This window comes from Hyla sarda, unplaced genomic scaffold, assembly GCF_029499605.1.
Source record: "Hyla sarda isolate aHylSar1 unplaced genomic scaffold, aHylSar1.hap1 scaffold_117, whole genome shotgun sequence".
Lineage (NCBI taxonomy): Eukaryota > Metazoa > Chordata > Amphibia > Anura > Hylidae > Hyla > Hyla sarda.
In genome coordinates, this window is record NW_026607792.1 from 326287 (window position 1) to 340519 (window position 14233).

The window sequence follows — 14233 nt, forward strand, 5'->3', positions numbered from 1 at the left end:
TGTACCTCTCTCACTGGCAATGCACCATGCAAACTCTGCCATACAATCTCTCTCTGTCTATTAGTCATACCATCTGTCTCCAAACTCTTCCACACTTTACTCACATTCTATTCTCTCACCATATTAATATTACACTGAACATCCTTCACCCTAATACACTTCACCATACTCTTCTTCTCCTTTAACACATCCTGTCTCACACCTATCAAACCAAACTTTGTCATGAACACCTCAACAAACCCATACCAACCAGGACTCACCAAAGCATACGGCTTTCTCAGATCTCTCTCCATCCACCCTAATCTGCATAACACACCCCCTCCTAGAAACCTCATCATACAAGATTCAACACCCACTACCTGAAAGACTTCTACCTATCATGTCATGTCCAACCTGCACAGGTGTGCTGGTTGCTGAGCTTATTCAATTAAAGAGGACATTCAGCAGCAGCAGCAGCAGTCCTGTGCCTGGTCGCTCCAACAGGGGCCAGACACAAGCGGCACCACCTTTTGTCTTTTGCCTGCAGTAGGGGCCCACTGGACTAGCCAGAAAGCAGCTGCAGCAGTAGTAAATAAACAGGTAATCTTTCTTTCCAACACTGAAACCTGGTGGTGCACTTAATATATGCTACCAGATAGGGGACATATCAGATATTAAACTGATATAAACAGACACTACATTTGATACCAGCCAAAAGGAAAGATGAGAAGTGATAACTGTGAAAGGGGAGGAACCAACGCTGTCCCCTTCACATGCACCATCACTACTTGTAGGAAGGGAGGCTGGCTGGCAGCCTCCCATACACACTCTGGCTGGGTGGCAGTCACCCACCAGTACACACAGCAGACCCTAAACCCATATCATTATTGCTAAGCAGGAAGATGGGAGTCCATTTCACTCTGATGGACCATTTTTAAATGCAATCCATAACCTGGCTTTGGCAGGAACCCTTCTTACTCCTCCTACTTGCATTTGATACTGGGTTTAGGATCTGCATAGGAAACACACACACACACACACACACACACACACAAGCACACACTTACCTGTGTTGCCTGCTGACGCCTCCTTGGCTGTCCCCAAACGGTATAAAACCAACAGCCACGGGAAGCTGTAAGGATAGAGGACATACCTGCATCCTATTGGACTCACTTGTCTTGGTTAAATCCAGCTTATTTGACAACCTATGGTGCTGCTGCTTCTGCTCATGGCAGTGCTGCTTCTGACAAGGCTGTTCTTTGGTGGGCCTAGGCGACATCACAATCTCCATGGTTACATACACAACAAAGGTCAGATGTTGTTTACACCTGGCCATGCCAGTGGTATTGAGTAGCATATCACAGTGCTAAGGGTCCTGGATGCAACAATCTTTCAATGGGGAATAGCCGCACTGAGTTTGTCAAGTGCACCCATGTTTGCAACTCCAACAATACACACATATGTATGTCTGTCTATCTATCTATCTATCCACCCATCTATCTCTATATATATTTATCTCTCTCTCTCTCTATATGTATATATATATATATATATATTATTTTTTTCTTTCTTTTAAATATATATATATATATATGTATATACATATAGAGAGAGAGAGATGGAAATACTTTTTTAAACATGTTTTCACCTAATTTTTACCTTCTTTCCTCCTTTTTTCCTATGCTGCTGCTTCTTATTTTTCTTCTTTTTCAGACCCTATCATTGCACTATTGCTCATTCAATACCACCAGCAGATGGAGACACTATATTACAACATTAGTTGTGAGCAGCAGTTTGTACAAACAAATGTCTCATAGCTGATGTCCTATCCACCTAGGCACATAGGCACCACCTATTGTCTTTTGCCTGCAGTAGGTGCCCACTGGACTAGCCAGCAAGCAGCTGCAGCAGCAGCAGCAAATAAACAGGTAATCTTTCTATCCAACACTGAACCCTGGTGGTGCATTTAATATATGCTATCAGATAGGGGACATATCAGATATTAAACTGATATAAACAGACGATACATTTGATACCAGCCAAAAGGAAGGATGAGAAGTGATAACTGTGAAAGGGGAGGAACCAACGCTGTCCCCTTCACATGCACCATCACTACTTGTAGGAAGGGAGGCTGGCTGGCAGTCACCCACCAGTACACACAGCAGACCCTAAACCCATATCATTATTGCTAAGCAGGAAGATGGGAGTCCATTTCACTCTGATGGACCATTTTTAAATGCAATCCATAACCTGGCTTTGGCAGGAACCCTTCTTACTCCTCCTACTTGCATTTGATACTGGGTTTAGGATCTGCATAGGAAATACACACACACACACACAAGCACACACTTACCTGTGTTGCCTACTGACGCCTCCTTGGCTGTCCCCAAACGGTATAAAACCAACAGCCACAGGAAGCTGTAAGGATAGAGGACATACCTGCATCCTATTGGACTCACTTGTCTTGGTTAAATCCAGCTTATTTGACAACCTATGGTGCTGCTGCTTCTGCTCATGGCAGTGCTGCTTCTGACAAGGCTGTTCTTTGGTGGGCCTAGGCGACATCACAATCTCCATGGTTACATACACAACAAAGGTCAGATGTTGTTTACACCTGGCCATGCCAGTGGTATTGAGTAGCATATCACAGTGCTAAGGGTCCTGGATGCAACAATCTTTCAATGGGGAATAGCCGCACTGAGTTTGTCAAGTGCACCCATGTTTGCAACTCCAACAATACACACATATGTATGTCTGTCTATCTATCTATCTATCCACCCATCTATCTCTATATATATTTATCTCTCTCTCTCTCTATATGTATATATATATATATATATATATATATATATATATTATTTTTTTCTTTCTTTTAAATATATATATATATATATATGTATATACATATAGAGAGAGAGAGATGGAAATACTTTTTTAAACATGTTTTCACCTAATTTTTACCTTCTTTCCTCCTTTTTTCCTATGCTGCTGCTTCTTATTTTTCTTCTTTTTCAGACCCTATCATTGCACTATTGCTCATTCAATACCACCAGCAGATGGAGACACTATATTACAACATTAGTTGTGAGCAGCAGTTTGTACAAACAAATGTCTCATAGCTGATGTCCTATCCACCTAGGCACATAGGCACCACCTATTGTCTTTTGCCTGCAGTAGGTGCCCACTGGACTAGCCAGCAAGCAGCTGCAGCAGCAGCAGCAAATAAACAGGTAATCTTTCTATCCAACACTGAACCCTGGTGGTGCATTTAATTTATGCTATCAGATAGGGGACATATCAGATATTAAACTGATATAAACAGACGATACATTTGATACCAGCCAAAAGGAAGGATGAGAAGTGATAACTGTGAAAGGGGAGGAACCAACGCTGTCCCCTTCACATGCACCATCACTACTTGTAGGAAGGGAGGCTGGCTGGCAGTCACCCACCAGTACACACAGCAGACCCTAAACCCATATCATTATTGCTAAGCAGGAAGATGGGAGTCCATTTCACTCTGATGGACCATTTTTAAATGCAATCCATAACCTGGCTTTGGCAGGAACCCTTCTTACTCCTCCTACTTGCATTTGATACTGGGTTTAGGATCTGCATAGGAAATACACACACACACACACAAGCACACACTTACCTGTGTTGCCTACTGACGCCTCCTTGGCTGTCCCCAAACGGTATAAAACCAACAGCCACAGGAAGCTGTAAGGATAGAGGACATACCTGCATCCTATTGGACTCACTTGTCTTGGTTAAATCCAGCTTATTTGACAACCCATGGTGCTGCTGCTTCTGCTCATGGCAGTGCTGCTTCTGACAAGGCTGTTCTTTGGTGGGCCTAGGCGACATCACAATCTCCATGGTTACATACACAACAAAGGTCAGATGTTGTTTACACCTGGCCATGCCAGTGGTATTGGGTAGCATATCACAGTGCTAAGGGTCCTGGATGCAACAATCTTTGAATGGGGAATAGCCGCACTGAGTTTGTCAAGTGCACCCATGTTTGCAACTCCAACAATACACACATATGTATGTATGTATGTATGTGTATCTATCTATCTATCTATCCACCCATCTATCTCTATATATATTTATCTCTCTCTCTCTCTCTATATGTATATATATATATACATATATATAATTTTTTTCTTTTAAATATATATATATATATATATATATATATATATATATATATATGTATATACATATATATATAGAGAGAGAGAGATGGAAATACTTTTTTTAAACATGTTTTCACCTCATTTTTACCTTCTTTTTTTCCTTCTCTCCATGTTTTCCTTCTTTCCTCCTTTTTTTCCTATGCTGCTGCTTCTTATTTTTCTTCTTTTTCAGACCCTATCATTGCACTATTGCTTATTCAATACCACCAGCAGATGGAGACACTATATTACAACATTAGTTGTGAGCAACAGTTTGTACAAACAAATACCTCATAGCTGATGTCCTATCCACCTATCCATCTAGGCACCACCTATTGTCTTTTGCCTGCAGTAGGGGCCCACTGGACTAGCCAGCAAGCAGCTGCTGTTGCAGCAGCAAATAAACAGGTAATCTTTCTTTCCTCACTGAAACCTGGTGGTGCACTTAATATATGCTACCAGATAGGGGACATATCAGATATTAAACTGATATAAACAGACACCACATTTGATACCAGCCAAAACGAAGGATGAGCAGTGATAACTGTGAAAGGGGAGGAACCAACGCTGTCCCCTTCACATGCACCATCACTACTTGTAGGAAGGGAGGCTGGCTGGCAGCCTCCCATACACACTCTGGCTGGGTGGCAGTCACCCACCAGTACACACAGCAGACCCTAAACCCATATCATTATTGCTAAGCAGGAAGATGGGAGTCCATTTCACTCTGATGGACCATTTTTAAATGCAATCCATAAACTGGCTTTGGCAGGAACCCTTCTTACTCCTCCTACTTGCATTTGATACTGGGTTTAGGATCTGCATAGGAAACACACACACACACACAAGCACACACTTACCTGTGTTGCCTGCTGACGCCTCCTTGGCTGTCCCCAAACGGTATAAAACCAACAGCCACGGGAAGCTGTAAGGATAGAGGACATACCTGCATCCTATTGGACTCACTTGTCTTGGTTAAATCCAGCTTATTTGACAACCTATGGTGCTGCTGCTTCTGCTCATGGCAGTGCTGCTTCTGACAAGGCTGTTCTTTGGTGGGCCTAGGCGACATCACAATCTCCATGGTTACATACACAACAAAGGTCAGATGTTGTTTACACCTGGCCATGCCAGTGGTATTGAGTAGCATATCACAGTGCTAAGGGACCTGGATGCAACAATCTTTCAATGGGGAATAGCCGCACTGAGTTTGTCAAGTGCACCCATGTTTGCAACTCCAACAATACACACATATCTATGTATGTATGTATGTATGTGTGTATGTGTGTATGTGTGTATGTATGTGTATCTCTCTATCTATCTATCTATCTATCTATCCACCCATCTATCTCTATATATATTTCTCTCTCTCTCTCTATATGTATATATGTATATAATTTTTTTTCTTTTAAATATATATATATATATATATATATATATATATACATATAGAGAGAGAGAGAGATGGAAATACTTTTTTAAACATGTTTTCACCTCATTTTTACCTTCTTTTTTTTCTTCTCTCCATGTTTTCCTTCTTTCCTCCTTTTTTCATATGCTGCTGCTTCTTATTTTTCTTCTTTTTCAGACCCTATCATTGCACTATTGCTTATTCAATACCACCAGCAGATGGAGACACTATATTACAACATTAGTTGTGAGCAGCAGTTTGTACAAACAAATGCCTCATAGCTGATGTCCTATCCACCTAGGCACATAGGCACCACCTATTGTCTTTTGCCTGCAGTAGGGACCCACTGGACTAGCCAGCAAGCAGCTGCAGCAGTAGCAGCAAATAAACAGGTAATCTTTCTTTCCAACACTGAAACCTGGTGGTGCACTTAATATGTGCTACGAGATAGGGGACATATCAGATATTAAACTGATATAAACAGACACCACATTTGATACCAGCCAAAAGGAAGGATGAGAAGTGATAACTGTGAAAGGGGAGGAACCAACGCTGTCCCCTTCACATGCACCATCACTACTTGTAGGAAGGGAGGCTGGCTGGCAGCCTCCCATACACACTCTGGCTGGGTGGCAGTCACCCACCAGTACACACAGCAGACCCTAAACCCATATCATTATTGCTAAGCAGGAAGATGGGAGTCCATTTCACTCTGATGGACCATTTTTAAATGCAATCCATAACCTGGCTTTGGCAGGAACCCTTCTTACCCCTCCTACTTGCATTTGATACTGGGTTTTAGGATCTGCATAGGAAACACACACACACACACACACACACACACACACACATACAAGCACACACTTACCTGTGTTGCCTGCTGACGCCTCCTTGGCTGTCCCCAAACGGTATAAAACCAACAGCCACGGGAAGCTGTAAGGATAGAGGACATACCTGCATCCTATTGGACTCACTTGTCTTGGTTAAATCCAACTTATTTGACAACCTATGGTGCTGCTACTTATGCTCATGGCAGTGCTGCTTCTGACAAGGCTGTTCTTTGGTGGGCCTAGGCGACATCACAATCTCCATGGTTACATACACAACAAAGGTCAGATGTTGTTTACACCTGGCCATGCCAGTGGTATTGAGTAGCATATCCCAGTGCTAAGGGTCCTGGGTGCAACAATCTTTCAATGGGGAATAGCCGCACTGAGTTTGTCAAGTGCACCCATGTTTGCAACTCCAACAATACACACATATGTATGTATGTATGTATGTGTGTATGTGTGTATGTGTGTATGTATGTCTATCTATCTATCTATCCACCCATCTATCTCTATATATATTTATCTCTCTCTCTCTCTCTCTATATGTATATATATATATATATATATAATTTTTTTTTCTTTTAAATATATATATATATATATATATGTATATACATATAGAGAGAGAGAGATGGAAATACTTTTTTAAACATGTTTTCACCTCATTTTTACCTTCTTTTTTTCTTCTCTCCATGTTTTCCTTCTTTCCTATGCTGCTGCTTCTTATTTTTTTATATTTTTCTTCTTTTTCAGACCCTATCATTGCACTATTGCTTATTCAATACCACCAGCAGATGGAGACACTATATTACAACATTAGTTGTGAGCAGCAGTTTGTACAAACAAATGTCTCATAGCTGATGTCCTATCCACCTAGGCACATAGGCACCACCTATTGTCTATTGCCTGCAGTAGGGACCCACTGGACTAGCCAGCAAGCAGCTGCAGCAAATAAACAGATAATCTTTCTTTCCAACACTGAAACCTGGTAGTGCATTTAATATATGCTATCAGATAGGGGACATATCAGATATTAAACTGATATAAGCAGACACCACATTTGATACCAGCCAAAAGGAAGGATGAGAAGTGCTAACTGTGAAAGGGGAGGAACCAACGCTGTCCCCTTCACATGCACCATCACTACTTGTAGGAAGGGAGGCTGGATGGCAGCCTCCCATACACACTCTGGCTGGGTGGCAGTCACCCACCAGTACACACAGCAGACCCTAAACCCATATCATTATTGCTAAGCAGGAAGATGGGAGTCCATTTCACTCTGATGGACCATTTTTAAATGCAATCCATAACCTGGCTTTGGCAGGAACCCTTCTTACTCCTCCTACTTGCATTTGATACTGGGTTTAGGATCTGCATAGGAAACACACACACACAAACAAGCACACACTTACCTGTGTTGCCTGCTGACGCCTCCTTGGCTGTCCCCAAACGGTATAAAACCAACAGCCACGGGAAGCTGTAAGGATAGAGGACATACCTGCATCCTATTGGACTCACTTGTCTTGGTTAAATCCAGCTTATTTGACAACCTATGGTGCTGCTGCTTCTGCTCATGGCAGTGCTGCTTCTGACAAGGCTGTTCTTTGGTGGGCCTAGGCGACATCACAATCTCCATGGTTACATACACAACAAAGGTCAGATGTTGTTTACACCTGGCCATGCCAGTGGTATTGAGTAGCATATCACAGTGCTAAGGGTCCTGGATGCAACAATCTTTCAATGGGGAATAGCCGCACTGAGTTTGTCAAGTGCACCCATGTTTGCAACTCCAACAATACACACATATTTATGTATGTATGTATGTATGTATGTATGTATGTATGTATGTATGTGTATCTATCTATCCACCCATCTATCTCTATATATATTTATCTCTCTCTCTATATATATATATATATATATATTTTCTTTTATATATATATATATATATATATATATATATATATACATATAGAGAGAGAGAGATGGAAATACTCTTTTAAACATGTTTTCACCTCATTTTTACCTTCTTTTTTTTCTTCTCTCCATGTTTTCCTTCTTTCCTCCTTTTTTCATATGCTGCTGCTTCTTATTTTTCTTCTTTTTCAGACCCTATCATTGCACTATTGCTTATTCAATACCACCAGCAGATGGAGACACTATATTACAACATTAGTTGTGAGCAGCAGTTTGTACAAACAAATGCCTCATAGCTGATGTCCTATCCACCTAGGCACATAGGCACTACCTATTGTCTATTGCCTGCAGTAGGGGCCCACTGGACTAGCCAGCAAGCAGCTGCAGCAAATAAACAGATAATCTTTCTTTCCAACACTGAAACCTGGTGGTGCATTTAATATATGCTATCAGATAGGGGACATATCAGATATTAAACTGATATAAACAGACACCACATTTGATACCAGCCAAAAGGAAGGATGAGAAGTGATAACTGTGAAAGGGGAGGAACCAACGCTGTCCCCTTCACATGCACCATCATTACTTGTAGGAAGGGAGGCTGGCTGGCAGCCTCCCATACACACTCTGGCTGGGTGGCAGTCACCCACCAGTACACACAGCAGACCCTAAACCCATATCATTATTGCTAAGCAGGAAGATGGGAGTCCATTTCACTCTGATGGACCATTTTTAAATGCAATCCATAACCTGGCTTTGGCAGGAACCCTTCTTACTCCTCCTACTTGCATTTGATACTGGGTTTAGGATCTGCATAGGAAACACACACACACACACACACACACACACACACACACACATACAAGCACACACTTACCTGTGTTGCCTGCTGACGCCTCCTTGGCTGTCCCCAAACGGTATAAAACCAACAGCCACGGGAAGCTGTAAGGATAGAGGACATACCTGCATCCTATTGGACTCACTTGTCTTGGTTAAATCCAACTTATTTGACAACCTATGGTGCTGCTACTTCTGCTCATGGCAGTGCTGCTTCTGACAAGGCTGTTCTTTGGTGGGCCTAGGCGACATCACAATCTCCATGGTTACATACACAACAAAGGTCAGATGTTGTTTACACCTGGCCATGCCAGTGGTATTGAGTAGCATATCCCAGTGCTAAGGGTCCTGGGTGCAACAATCTTTCAATGGGGAATAGCCGCACTGAGTTTGTCAAGTGCACCCATGTTTGCAACTCCAACAATACACACGTATGTATGTATGTATGTATGTGTATCTATCTATCTATCTATCTATCCACCCATCTATCTCTATATATATTTATCTCTCTCTCTCTCTCTATATGTATATATATATATATATATATATATATATATATATATAATTTTTTTTTCTTTTAAATATATATATATATATATATATATATATATATGTATATACATATAGAGAGAGAGAGATGGAAATACTTTTTTAAACATGTTTTCACCTCATTTTTACCTTCTTTTTTTCTTCTCTCCATGTTTTCCTTCTTTCCTATGCTGCTGCTTCTTATTTTTCTTCTTTTTCAAACCCTATCATTGCACTATTGCTTATTCAATACCACCAGCAGATGGAGACACTATATTACAACATTAGTTGTGAGCAGCAGTTTGTACAAACAAATGCCTCATAGCTGATGTCCTATCCACCTAGGCACCACCTATTGTCTTTTGCCTGCAGTAGGGGCCCACTGGACTAGCCAGCAAGCAGCTGCAGCAAATAAACAGATAACCTTTCTTTCCAACACTGAAACCTGGTGGTGCACTTAATATCTGCTATCAGATAGGGGACATATCAGATATTAAACTGATATAAACAGACACCACATTTGATACCAGCCAAAAGGAAGGATGAGAAGTGATAACTGTGAAAGGGGAGGAACCAACGCTGTCCCCTTCACATGCACCATCACTACTTGTAGGAAGGGAGGCTGGCTGGCAGCCTCCCATACACACTCTGGCTGGGTGGCAGTCACCCACCAGTACACACAGCAGACCCTAAACCCATATCATTATTGCTAAGCAGGAAGATGGGAGTCCATTTCACTCTGATGGACCATTTTTAAATGCAATCCATAACCTGGCTTTGGCAGGAACCCTTCTTACTCCTCCTACTTGCATTTGATACTGGGTTTAGGATCTGCATAGGAAACACACACACACACACACACAAGCACACACTTACATGTGTTGCCTGCTGACACCTCCTTGGCTGTCCCCAAACGGTATAAAACCAACAGCCACGGGAAGCTGTAAGGATAGAGGACATACCTGCATCCTATTGGACTCACTTGTCTTGGTTAAATCCAGCTTATTTGACAACCTATGGTGCTGCTGCTTCTGCTCATGGCAGTGCTGCTTCTGACAAGGCTGTTCTTTGGTGGGCCTAGGCGACATCACAATCTCCATGGTTACATACACAACAAAGGTCAGATGTTGTTTACACCTGGCCATGCCAGTGGTATTGAGTAGCATATAACAGTGCGAAGGGTCCTGGGTGCAACAATCTTTCAATGGGGAATAGCCGCACTGAGTTTGTCAAGTGCACCCATGTTTGCAACTCCAACAATACACACGTATGTATGTATGTATGTATGTATGTGTATCTATCTATCTATCCACCCATCTATCTGTATATATATTTATCTCTCTCTCTCTCTCTATATGTGTATATATATATATATATATATATATATATATATATATAATTTTTTTTCCTTTTAAATATATATATATATATATATATATATGTATATACATATAGAGAGAGAGAGAGATGGAAATACTTTTTTAAACATGTTTTCACCTCATTTTTACCTTCTTTTTTTCTTCTCTCCATGTTTTCCTTCTTTCCTATGCTGCTGCTTCTTATTTTTCTTCTTTTTCAGACCCTATCATTGCACTATTGCTTATTCAATACCACCAGCAGATGGAGACACTATATTACAACATTAGTTGTGAGCAGCAGTTTGTACAAACAAATGCCTCATAGCTGATGTCCTATCCACCTAGGCACATAGGCACCACCTATTGTCTATTGCCTGCAGTAGGGGCCCACTGGACTAGCCAGCAAGCAGCTGCAGCAAATAAACAGATAATCTTTCTTTCCAACACTGAAACCTGGTGGTGCATTTAATATATGCTATCAGATAGGGGACATATCAGATATTAAACTGATATAAACAGACACCACATTTGATACCAGCCAAAAGGAAGGATGAGAAGTGATAACTGTGAAAGGGGAGGAACCAACGCTGTCCCCTTCACATGCACCATCATTACTTGTAGGAAGGGAGGCTGGCTGGCAGCCTCCCATACACACTCTGGCTGGGTGGCAGTCACCCACCAGTACACACAGCAGACCCTAAACCCATATCATTATTGCTAAGCAGGAAGATGGGAGTCCATTTCACTCTGATGGACCATTTTTAAATGCAATCCATAACCTGGCTTTGGCAGGAACCCTTCTTACTCCTCCTACTTGCATTTGATACTGGGTTTAGGATCTGCATAGGAAACACACACACACACACAAGCACACACTTACCTGTGTTGCCTGCTGACGCCTCCTTGGCTGTCCCCAAACGGTATAAAACCAACAGCCACGGGAAGCTGTAAGGATAGAGGACATACCTGCATCCTATTGGACTCACTTGTCTTGGTTAAATCCAGCTTATTTGACAACCTATGGCGCTGCTGCTTCTGCTCATGGCAGTGCTGCTTCTGACAAGGCTGTTCTTTGGTGGGCCTAGGCGACATCACAATCTCCATGGTTACATACACAACAAAGGTCAGATGTTGTTTACACCTGGCCATGCCAGTGGTATTGAGTAGCATATCACAGTGCTAAGGGTCCTGGATGCAACAATCTTTCAATGGGGAATAGCCGCACTGAGTTTGTCAAGTGCACCCATGTTTGCAACTCCAACAATACACACATATTTATGTATGTATGTATGTATGTATGTATGTATGTATGTATGTATGTGTATCTATCTATCTATCTATCTATCTATCTATCCACCCATCTATCTCTATATATATTTATCTCTCTCTCTCTATATATATATATTTTTTTTTCTTTTAAGTATATATATATATATATATATATGTATATACATATAGAGAGAGAGAGAGATGGAAATACTCTTTTAAACATGTTTTCACCTCATTTTTACCTTTTTTTTTCTTCTCTCCATGTTTTCCTTCTTTCCTATGCTGCTGCTTCTTCTTTTTCAGGCCCTATCATTGCACTATTGCTTATTCAATACCACCAGCAGATGGAGACACTATATTACAACATTAGTTGTGAGCAGCAGTTTGTACAAACAAATGCCTCATAGCTGATGTCCTATCCACCTAGGCACCACCTATTGTCTTTTGTCTGCAGTAGGGGCCCACTGGACTAACCAGCAAGCAGCTGCATCAGCAAATAAACAGGTAATCTTTCTTTCCAACACTGAAACCTGGTGGTGCACTTAATATATGCTACCAGATAGGGGACATATCAGATATTAAACTGATATAAACAGACACCACATTTGATACCAGCCAAAAGGAAGGATGAGAAGTGATAACTGTGAAAGGGGAGGAACCAACGCTGTCCCCTTCACATGCACCATCACTACTTGTAGGAAGGGAGGCTGGCTGGCAGCCTCCCATACACACTCTGGCTGGGTGGCAGTCACCCACCAGTACACACAGCAGACCCTAAACCCATATCATTATTGCTAAGCAGGAAGATGGGAGTCCATTTCACTCTGATGGACCATTTTTAAATGCAATCCATAACCTGGCTTTGGCAGGAACCCTTCTTACTCCTCCTACTTGCATTTGATACTGGGTTTAGGATCTGCATAGGAAACACACACACACACAAACACACACACACACACACAAGCACACACTTACCTGTGTTGCCTGCTGACGCCTCCTTGGCTGTCCCCAAACGGTATAAAACCAACAGCCACGGGAAGCTGTAAGGATAGAGGACATACCTGCATCCTATTGGACTCACTTGTCTTGGTTAAATCCAACTTATTTGACAACCTATGGTGCTGCTACTTCTGCTCATGGCAGTGCTGCTTCTGACAAGGCTGTTCTTTGGTGAGCCTAGGCGACATCACAATCTCCATGGTTACATACACAACAAAGGTTAGATGTTGTTTACACCTGGCCATGCCAGTGGTATTGAGTAGCATATCACAGTGCTAAGGGTCCTGGGTGCAACAATCTGTCAATGGGGAATAGCCGCACTGAGTTTGTTAAGTGCACCCATGTTTGCAACTCCAACAATACACACATATCTATGTATGTGTGTATGTGTGTATGTGTGTATGTGTGTATGTGTGTATGTGTGTATGTGTATCTCTCTATCTATCTATCCACCCATCTATCTCTATATATATTTATCTCTCTCTCTATATGTATATATATAATTTTTTTTTCTTTTAAATATATATATATATATATATATATATATATATATATATATATATGTATATATACATATATAGAGAGAGAGAGATGGAAATACTTTTTTAAACATGTTTTCACCTCATTTTTACCTTCTTTCCTATGCTGCTGCTTCTTTTTCAGACCCTATCACTGCACTATTGCTTATTCAATACCACCAGCAGATGGAGACACTATATTACAACATTAGTTGTGAGCAGCAGTTTGTACAAACAAATGCCTCATAGCTGATGTCCTATCCACCTAGGCACATAGGCACCACCTATTGTCTATTGCCTGCAGTAGGGGCCCACTGGACTAGCCAGCAAGCAGCTGCAGCAAATAAACAGATAATCTTTCTTTCCAACACTGAAACCTGGTGGTGCATTTAATATATGCTATCAG

General features: G+C 41.5%; 1 pseudogene; it reads right to left on the minus strand.

The window, feature by feature from the left end:
* Nucleotides 1-606: 606 nt before the first annotated feature.
* LOC130302583 (U2 spliceosomal RNA) lies at nt 607-709 on the minus strand (annotated as a pseudogene).
* Nucleotides 710-14233: the final 13524 nt, after the last annotated feature.